The sequence below is a fragment of the Nicotiana attenuata genome, unplaced genomic scaffold (assembly GCF_001879085.1).
Source record: "Nicotiana attenuata strain UT unplaced genomic scaffold, NIATTr2, whole genome shotgun sequence".
Taxonomy (NCBI): domain Eukaryota; kingdom Viridiplantae; phylum Streptophyta; class Magnoliopsida; order Solanales; family Solanaceae; genus Nicotiana; species Nicotiana attenuata.
Genome location: NW_017673107.1, coordinates 98677 through 107840, shown reverse-complemented (window position 1 = coordinate 107840; position 9164 = coordinate 98677).

Below are 9164 nucleotides of genomic sequence, written 5' to 3'. Positions count from 1 at the left end.
AAAACAAATATTGACAATCAGGTCATTTCGTAAGCTAATTACATACAAATCTTCAATATAACTGTTACTAATTAATAACCTGCTAAACATGATAACTAATCTACTGTAATATATCAAACAACATCCATCATATAACGTAAATCGTAAACTGATATCTGACAATCAGAAGATAAACTCCTAAATAAGTAGAAACGTTGCTTCTTGAATAACCAAAACATAAACAAAGACAATGAGAGTGGATTCATTATATTACTATAAACGAAATACAAAAATATTTTTCTCCAACAAAGCACGAGGTGTTGTGTCCCTTTGAAAATTGAACAAACACGTTTTACTCTTACTGGCACTCGTGTCTTTGTCACACTTTGGTCTGGTTTCACTCCCATCAACAAACTACACCCTTTGGGAAAACAAAGGGGAAAAAAAAAAAAAAAAGATACAACAAACCATAGCCCTTCGGCCGCCACATACGCTTTCCTTAAAAACAAACGCATACATTAATTAATAGGGAAAATAAAAGTAAAACAAGAAACCCAGATAGTTTTACGAAGATAAAACATTTTGTGAAGCACCTATTTGTCCGCTTAGCTAAAAATATTAACAGTCTAGATTATACATTTGTTGTCTATTTTTTTTTTTTTGATAGGCTGCTATATATTTAGATTAATTTTTCAAACAGTTTTGGAGGATGAGTACATGTAAAAGATAAATATGTACTCCTTCGGTCCACAATAAGTGTCCATTTTACCTTTGGCACACCCATTAAGGAAATATAAACTCCTAGAGAAAAAAAAATTTATTCACTAAATTAACCTTATTTAATTGTTACTCTTGACACATTGGAATATGTAACTAAGGGCAAATTTTGAAAAAATAAAATTAATTCCTTCTTGATTATGTAAACGAACACTTATTTTGGACCAAAATAAAAAGGCAAATTGGTCATTTATTGTGGACCGGAAGGAATAGAAGTTAAGTGAGTTAGGGATAAGATTACTTTTATGGAGAAAGGAGCTAGTCAATTTAATATCATTATTTCCTATGCTTTGGAAAAGGATTAGATGACGACCTTTAGCATATATATAATTGATGATAAGAATAGATGATTATATTCGAGAGAAGTAATTCACAATTATAATCAATAATAGTATGTGATAGAATCTAAGCACACGAACTCTAGATTATTACGCATGCAATCAATGAATGATGACATTGGGGAAGATCGTAGAGAAAGAAAGTAGAGAGAAGGAAGAGGGATTTTCATTACCGTGTTAACTAATTCTGGGAATACACAGTACTAACTAATATAACCACTTCCGGTATTAGTTAGTGGAGGAGAAGTGTGAAATTACTAAACTACCTCTCACTTAGTACACTAAACTATACGCCTCACTCAATACTCCCCCTCAAGCTAGTGGGTGAAAGACATCGAACACACCAGCTTGCATAAGAGAAGCTAATGTTGAGCAGCAGGTAATCCCTTGGTTAATAAGTCTGCAAGCTGTTGAGAGGAGGGAACATGATGAGGAAGAATAAGCCCAGACTTAATTTTTTTTCGTAAAAAATGACAATCAAGCTCAATGGCTTGGTGCGCTCATGGAAAATGAGATTGCTAGCAATTTAGATAGCTGCCTTGTTGTTGCAGAACAGGGACACAAGTTGAGAGATAGTGAGTCCTAGCTCCTGTAACAGACCAACAACCCAAGTAACTTCAGCTACTGCTGCTGCCATGCTCCTATATTCAGCTTCTGCAGAACTTCTACTTACAGGGTTCTGCTTCTTAGACTTCCATGAAATGAGAGCTTCCCCCAGTTTGACAACATATCCTGTGACTGCACTCCTTGTGTTAGTGCAGGAGGAACAATCTAAGTCACAATATGCAGACAAACTGGTGATAGAACCAGCAGGCAGTAACACCCCTAAACTAGGAGAGCCTTTGAGGTATTTTACCACTCTAAACGATGCCTCCAAGTGTGATTGTTTAGGTCTCTCCATGAACTGGCTTAAACTCTGAACTGCAAAGCTAATGTCAAACCTAGTGATGGTGAGGTACAAGAGCTTCCCAATCAATTGCTGGTGACATCTTCCATCTCTAAATCATCAGTCTTTCTTACATGAACATCATAATCAACAATGGTCAATTTTTGATTGAGTTCCAAAGGCGTCTTAGCAGGTTTACACCCACTCAAGCCAACTTGAGAAATAATCTCCAAAGCATACTTTCTTTGGTTAAGCAATGTCCCCCTTTTCGATCTCAACACTTCAATTACAAGAAAGTATCTCAACTCACCAAGGTCTTTAACTTTAAATCGATTGGTCATTTTGGCATCTTCTATCAGTGTTGGATGACTCCCATTAATCAGCAAATCATCCACATAGATGAGGATGAAAACTAAACCATCTCCTCGTCTTTTGGTAAATACAGAGTGGTCAAAGGCACTTTGATTATATCCACTCTCTTTCAAAGCTTTAGTAAGCTTGATATTTCATTATTTGGAGGCTTGTTTAAGCCCATATAAAGACTTCAGAAGCCTACACACTTTGTTCTCCCCCTGTTTGGTAAAGCCTTGGGGCAAATTCATATAAATCACCATGTAGAAAGGCATTATTGATGTCCATTTGATACAAAGGCCAACCTTTGGAAGTGTCTATGCTGATAACACGTCTCAATGTGACCATTTTGGCCACATGTGAAAAAGTATCATGATAATCAAACCCTTCCTTTTGATTGTATCCTTTGGCAGCTAAATGAGCCTTGAAAATCTTTCTACTTCTCCATTTGCTTTGTATTTGACTTTGTAGACCGATTTAGATCAAATGGCTTGCTTTCCTATAGGTAAATCAACCAGTTCCCAAGTGTCATTGTCTTCAAGTGCTTGTATCTCCTGATACATGGCTTCAACCTATCTGTCATCCTGAACTGCCTCCTTGAAAGAGCTAGGTTCAGTGCAAGCTAAAAAAGCTTTCAAATAGGACTGGTATCTTGTCGTTAGATTCCCATAGTATAACCCTTTGGACAAAGGATACAAGCACTGACCAGCAGTACTATTTGTTGTCACATAATCCTTTAACCAAATGGGAGGTTTGGAGATTCTTCCTCCTTTTCTGATATCACGGGTTATCTCCTGAATTTGTGGTCGTTGAGTGGAAGGTTGTGGTGGTTATAGTGACATCCGTGGTGACATTTTTGTGTCACTCAAATTATCTTGTGGAGTGTCTGCTACTGGTGTCAATGTTTCTGTTGAAACTGCATCAGTTGATATAGTAGTTTGATTCTCATGAGCTTCTGGCGAAGTTTCAAAATGTGCCATTTGTTGCCGGGTATTATCATCATCATCATCTAGATGAGATGTTGATTCACCTTGAATATTAGGCTGAGCTGGTTGCGGTGGAGCTGGTTGTGGTGAAATTTGTTCCACTAACTCCGCCTGTTTGGAGAATAATTCAGTAGAATACAATTCAGCATGCTTGAATGGGAACACATCCTCCCTATGCTAACATCCCTACTGACCTGAAAGATCTTTCTTTATCATAAAGTCTTTAGCCCTTGTGAGTTGTTGAGTACCCCACCAACACACTCATGTTTGCTCTTGGACCAAACTTATCTCCTTTTGGGAGGTTACTAACATAATATAGACAACCAAATACCCTAAAGTGATCTATGTCAGATGGTTTATTGTATAGGAGTTCATGAGGTGACTTCTTTTCAAGACAGAAGTGGGCCACTTGTTAAGTAAATACACAACAGTCTTTATACATTCTCCCCAAAATCTGTTAGGAATTGAACTTTGAAACTTCGAGGCTCTAGCTACTTCCAGAATATGTCTATGCTTCCTCTCTACTACCCCATATGTTGAGGTGTATAGGGACAACTACTCCGGTGAATAATTCCTAATGAAGAAAACAGTTCATTGCAGCTAGAATTAAAGAATTCAATGCCATTATCAGATCTCAATGTTTTAACAGTCACACCAAATTGATTTTTAACCATTGAAAAGAAATTCTTCAATACAACTATTACTTCACTCTTTGATTGCAACAAGCATACCCAAGTGAATCTACTGTAATCATCCACCACTGTAACAAAGTAATGTTTCCTGTCATATGTAGGTATTCTATGAGGTCCCCATACATTTACATGAACCTGAAAAATGCTAACATCATTATGACTACTAGATGGAAACTTCAGCCTACTTTGCTTAGCCAAGGGACATACATCACAACTATTTTGTACTCTACTGTCCATTGAGTTTCTCAACTGGTGGATATGCTGTATTGATTTTAATGAAGGGTGTCCTAGTCTCATGTGCCAAAGAGTTGAGTTATTTGAACTATTGCTGACCATTGCTGCTGCAGGTATTGATCTCTTCTGTAGAAGGTACAGTCCACACGATTCCTTACCAATCCCCATCACCTTCCCATTGTAAAGACCCTGCAGCACACAGAAGTCAGGGAAGAACATTGCATATTAGCTCAGTTCCTTAGTCAGTTTTGAAACAGACAATCAGTTAAACTTAAAGTCAGGAACATGTAAAACATCCTTCAAAACTTGATTGTCCAGTATAGAGACACTTCCTGTATGGACTATTTTGCATTTATTCCCTGTTGGTACTTGCACTCCACTATTATTCTGTAAGCTATAATCCTTAATGTCATGCATGATATCCTTATGAAAATTAATGTGATGTGAAGCATCAGAGTCTAATATCCACTCACAATCAAAGGCATTTGATAACAATGCAGTTATACCTGCCATAAACGAGTGACAATCACATGTGCCTTGTTTGTTCATCAGACTTAGGAGTTGCTTGTATTGATCCTCTGAGAGGAAATTCCCCTGTGTGAGCCGAGTGTCTGATGAATTTCTTGCCTCAGTAGCAACAACATTAACATAGGATTTGATACCTTGTATCTGCACTTTCTTCTTTCTTTTGAAATCCGGGGGGTACCTTATGATCTTATAACAGTTTTCCTTTAGATGACCTTTGTAGCTGCAAAATTCACAAATCAACCCTGGTTTCTTTGCCTTGAATCCCTGAGTGAATGTTTGATTTTTTCCAGCTAGCATGGTCAAAGCCTCATTGTTAGACTCCCATGTTCCAAGAGTTTCTTGGCTTTCTTCTTGTATGACCAACGCATATATATACCTGATGGACTGTCAATACTGGTGTCTTGAGTAACACCTGGCTCCTCATATGGCCATAGCTTTCATTTAGGCCAACAAGAAACTGTACGAGTCTCAAATTTTTGAATTGTTCAATGAAAGGCCTTGTTTCCTCACAATCACACCCAGACCCTGCTACTAACAAGTCCATTTCATCCCAAAGATCCTTCATATTGGAGTAGTAAGCAGTGACTGAATCTGTACCTTGAGTCAACAATCCTATCATCTTCCACAGTCGATATGTTTGAGTTAAATTTGATTTGTCAAATCATTCCTTAAACTCGCTCCAAACTTTTGCCGCATTTGAGGCATAAATGATGCTAGGTTGCAATTCCACCGCCACTATTTTTCCTATCCATGAAAGTACCATAGCATTGCATCTTTCCCACTGATTTGCTAATTCGCCTTTGAATGAACCTTTTACACAAGTTCCCTCTATGAACCCTAATTTATTTTTCACCAACAGTGCTGTTCGCATAGCTCGACTCCACAGACCATAATTTTCTGGACGTGTGAGTTTTATGTCGATCAATGCCACACCAAGTGTATCTGATTCTCTCAAGTACAATGGATGATTATGGTCAATTCGAGGAATTTGCTTCTCCCATGGCTGCCCAATCTTAATAATGGCTTCCTATCGAAATGATTGAATTTTGGTCCTAAATTCTAATCGATCGCTCTGATACCATGATAGAATCTGAGATCTATTCACACGAACTCAGATTATTACGCATGCAATCAATGAATCATGACATTGGAGAAGATCGTAGAGACAGAAAGTAGGGAGAAGGAAGAGGGATTTTCATTACTGTGTTAACAAATTCTGGGAATACATAGTACTAACTAATATAATCACTTCCGGTATTAGTTAGTGGAGGAAAAGTGTGAAATTACTAACTACCCCTCACTTAGTACATTGAACTATACGCCTCACTCAATAGTATGTTGTATTAATCCATGAGCAAAGAGGATTCGCTTGAAAACTTGGGATCTCAGCAGGAAATGGCAAGGTTACTTAAAGTTGGCCGGCCAAAGAGAATCAACTAGATTCAAATATGCTCGTATAGGCAATACACAAACCCTGGGAACATAACTGAATAATTAATTTTGTTTTCTTGGCAATTTTCTTAAATATTATTGGAGAGCTATGGGCGCTGCCCGTCAAAATAGCAACTGATCAAAAGTTGTTATGTGCTTGTGTACATGATGAGGATGTGCAGATTTCTTCTACTTTCATTAGTCATTTACCCATGCAGTCGAACATGCTGAAGCTTCCTAAAGAGTTTAACGAAACCTCCATTTGAATCTGCAATACTATTCATGTGTGTTAGTTTGTTCAAATATCATTTCCACATTTGCATTCATCTTTTGCTAGATCCATTGACCTATATATGATTCTCGTGACTCGTATTTGCCTTACAATCTTGCGTACAACCCTAAGATTTTTCCATTTTTGGTAGGACTCGTGAAGCATTAACTTTCTTTTATACCATGAGTTATGACCTAATTAAGCTCGACATTGACGGATCCAAAATTTTAAGCTTATGGATTTCTGCAATAATCTCAAGTTAATATACAGTGATATCGGAACTGCGTTCCAAGCTAAATAGTGATCTTACACATTTAATGAATTTTTTTAGTGTAAAAACAGGATTTAGGCTAAAGTTATTGAGTTCACGTGTACTCGTTACCTTTGCACTAGATCCGCGCCTCTGAAGCTCGACCATTTGAATTGACCTAAGCAACGTTTTGAAATGCAATGAAGTAGTAATGAGAGATTATAATGCAAGAATTGTTTATGACACAACTAATTATAATGAAGGGAGTGTTTATGGGTGAATAATACATTATAATAATGAAGGGGGTATTATGTATTATAATGAAGGGGTATTATGTATAAATTATAGTCGTATTTCAATAATACACATATTCTCACATAACTTAATACGAGTACATACTCAATATCGTCAAGCAATGTTGCATTAGTGTACGTAATCTCAGAGGGATTTTTTTTTGGGACTTTTTGTAAGTGTATGTGATGACGTTATTTCCATTGCCATGCAGAAGAATTTACGAGAATTTTCTTTAGTATTAATGCTTTCATATTTAGTTTTACCTCGTGATCATTTTCAGCCACTAACCAAGTCGTAGTCCGATCCAATGTCATCATGGATGTTTTCATGTAAATTAATGAATATTTGACAAGAAAAAGTCATTGAACTTTATCAATCAAAAACATAGAAACACAAATTAACTCAATCACATAAAAGCACTCTTTCCATTTTAAAATATTTGACTCTTTTTTTTTATTCAGTTAATTGAACTTTGACTAATGCTTTAAGATATGTATTCTTGCACATTTTGGTGAGCAAATTTACAACTTAAAGCATTTGTTAATTACAATATTCAAATTTCAGATAAAAAGAAATTAACTTACTCCTATATTTTATGCAAAAAGGATAGGGTTGTTATGAGATAACTCATCACGAGAAAGTACGAATATATTCTTATTCAAATTGAGTTACCTTTTTGGCACATGAAACTTTCCCTAAATGTCAAAAGGTTTGATTCAAGAGTCAATTCAACATTCTAAATTAATTAAGTAGTATTCCAACTAATTACAATTTACCTTCTCCATCACCTATATATATATATATGTCCTGTCTCATAAATAAAATTCTTGCATAAACAACTCAAAAAAGCAGCATCTCTCTCCAAACCTAACGTGGTACTTATCCATCATACGACTTCTTATATGTAAATTATATTGAGTCCTTTACCAAGGATTCATTCAGAACTCAATTAACTAATTGTTTTTATAGAAAAAGGCATAGTGTCTTTGGCTCAGCATTAATATAGCATCCTATTTTTGTCCTCGAATCTCATATTTAATTAGAGGAAAAAAAATGTCGATTTCGTTTGAAGCGTTGGCCATGGCAGGAGCTGACTATCTTAAAGATGGAATGAGCTTTGAAGAATTTGAACAACATGAAGCAGAAGTGCCTCATTATTTATTAGCTGATGAAGAAGAAGATGATGAAGTTTTCTTCTTAAGGAAGAAAAATTTGCCTACTAAAAGTTCATATGAATATTCTTTTTGTTCTCAAGAGTTTCATATATGTGAAAATGATGAAGGGGAGCAGAAGAAGCCGTTAATTAGAAACAATAATTTCTGGGAATTCTTGAGACTAGTAGGAATAATCATTGTATAAATTATTATAATTAGTGTCATTGTAAGTGTTAAGATATTGTCATGATTTTATTTCCATATTAGGATTTTGCCTTTTTTTTGAAGAAGGAAAAGAGTTTACCATTGATTTTACATTTTCTAAAAAAAAGTATAGATCTCTTTCTTATTTGATTGGTCGGAGAAAAAAGTTGTATAAATTAAGGATCTCTCCTCCACAAAAAAAAAGATATATATATATATATATATATATATATATATATATATATATATATATATTTATATAATATATTATATATATATATATATATATATAATATATTATAGCATCCACGATGTAGTCCTTAAAAAGGTTTTGTTTCAGGAAGGGGAAGGGGGGGTGGGGGGGAGGGGGAATTTATTCTTTCATAAGTTTTTTCTCTCTTTTATATTAGTGAATCATATGTAGGTCACTTGATCAGACCATATCAAAGTATTATGCTTCTTTAAGTTTATTTTCCTTGTTACTATTTGATTTTTGTTATAAAATAATAAAAGAACAAGAGCAATGTTGCAGAGAAAGAGAGAGAGGAAATTCTTAGTGAATTTGGGATGAATTACAATGGAATAGAACCCTCTATTTATAGGGAGATGGTGGCTTAGCCACCAAGCAATGAACCCTAGAATCTCTCTAAATATAGACATTCACCATAAATATAATTGTATTTATAACACTCCCCTTGAATGTACTATTCAACAGATAATGTGCCTCGTTAAAAACCCTTAACTAAAAGTAAAAACCCAGTGGGAAAAAAAATTCTAGAGAAGGAAAAA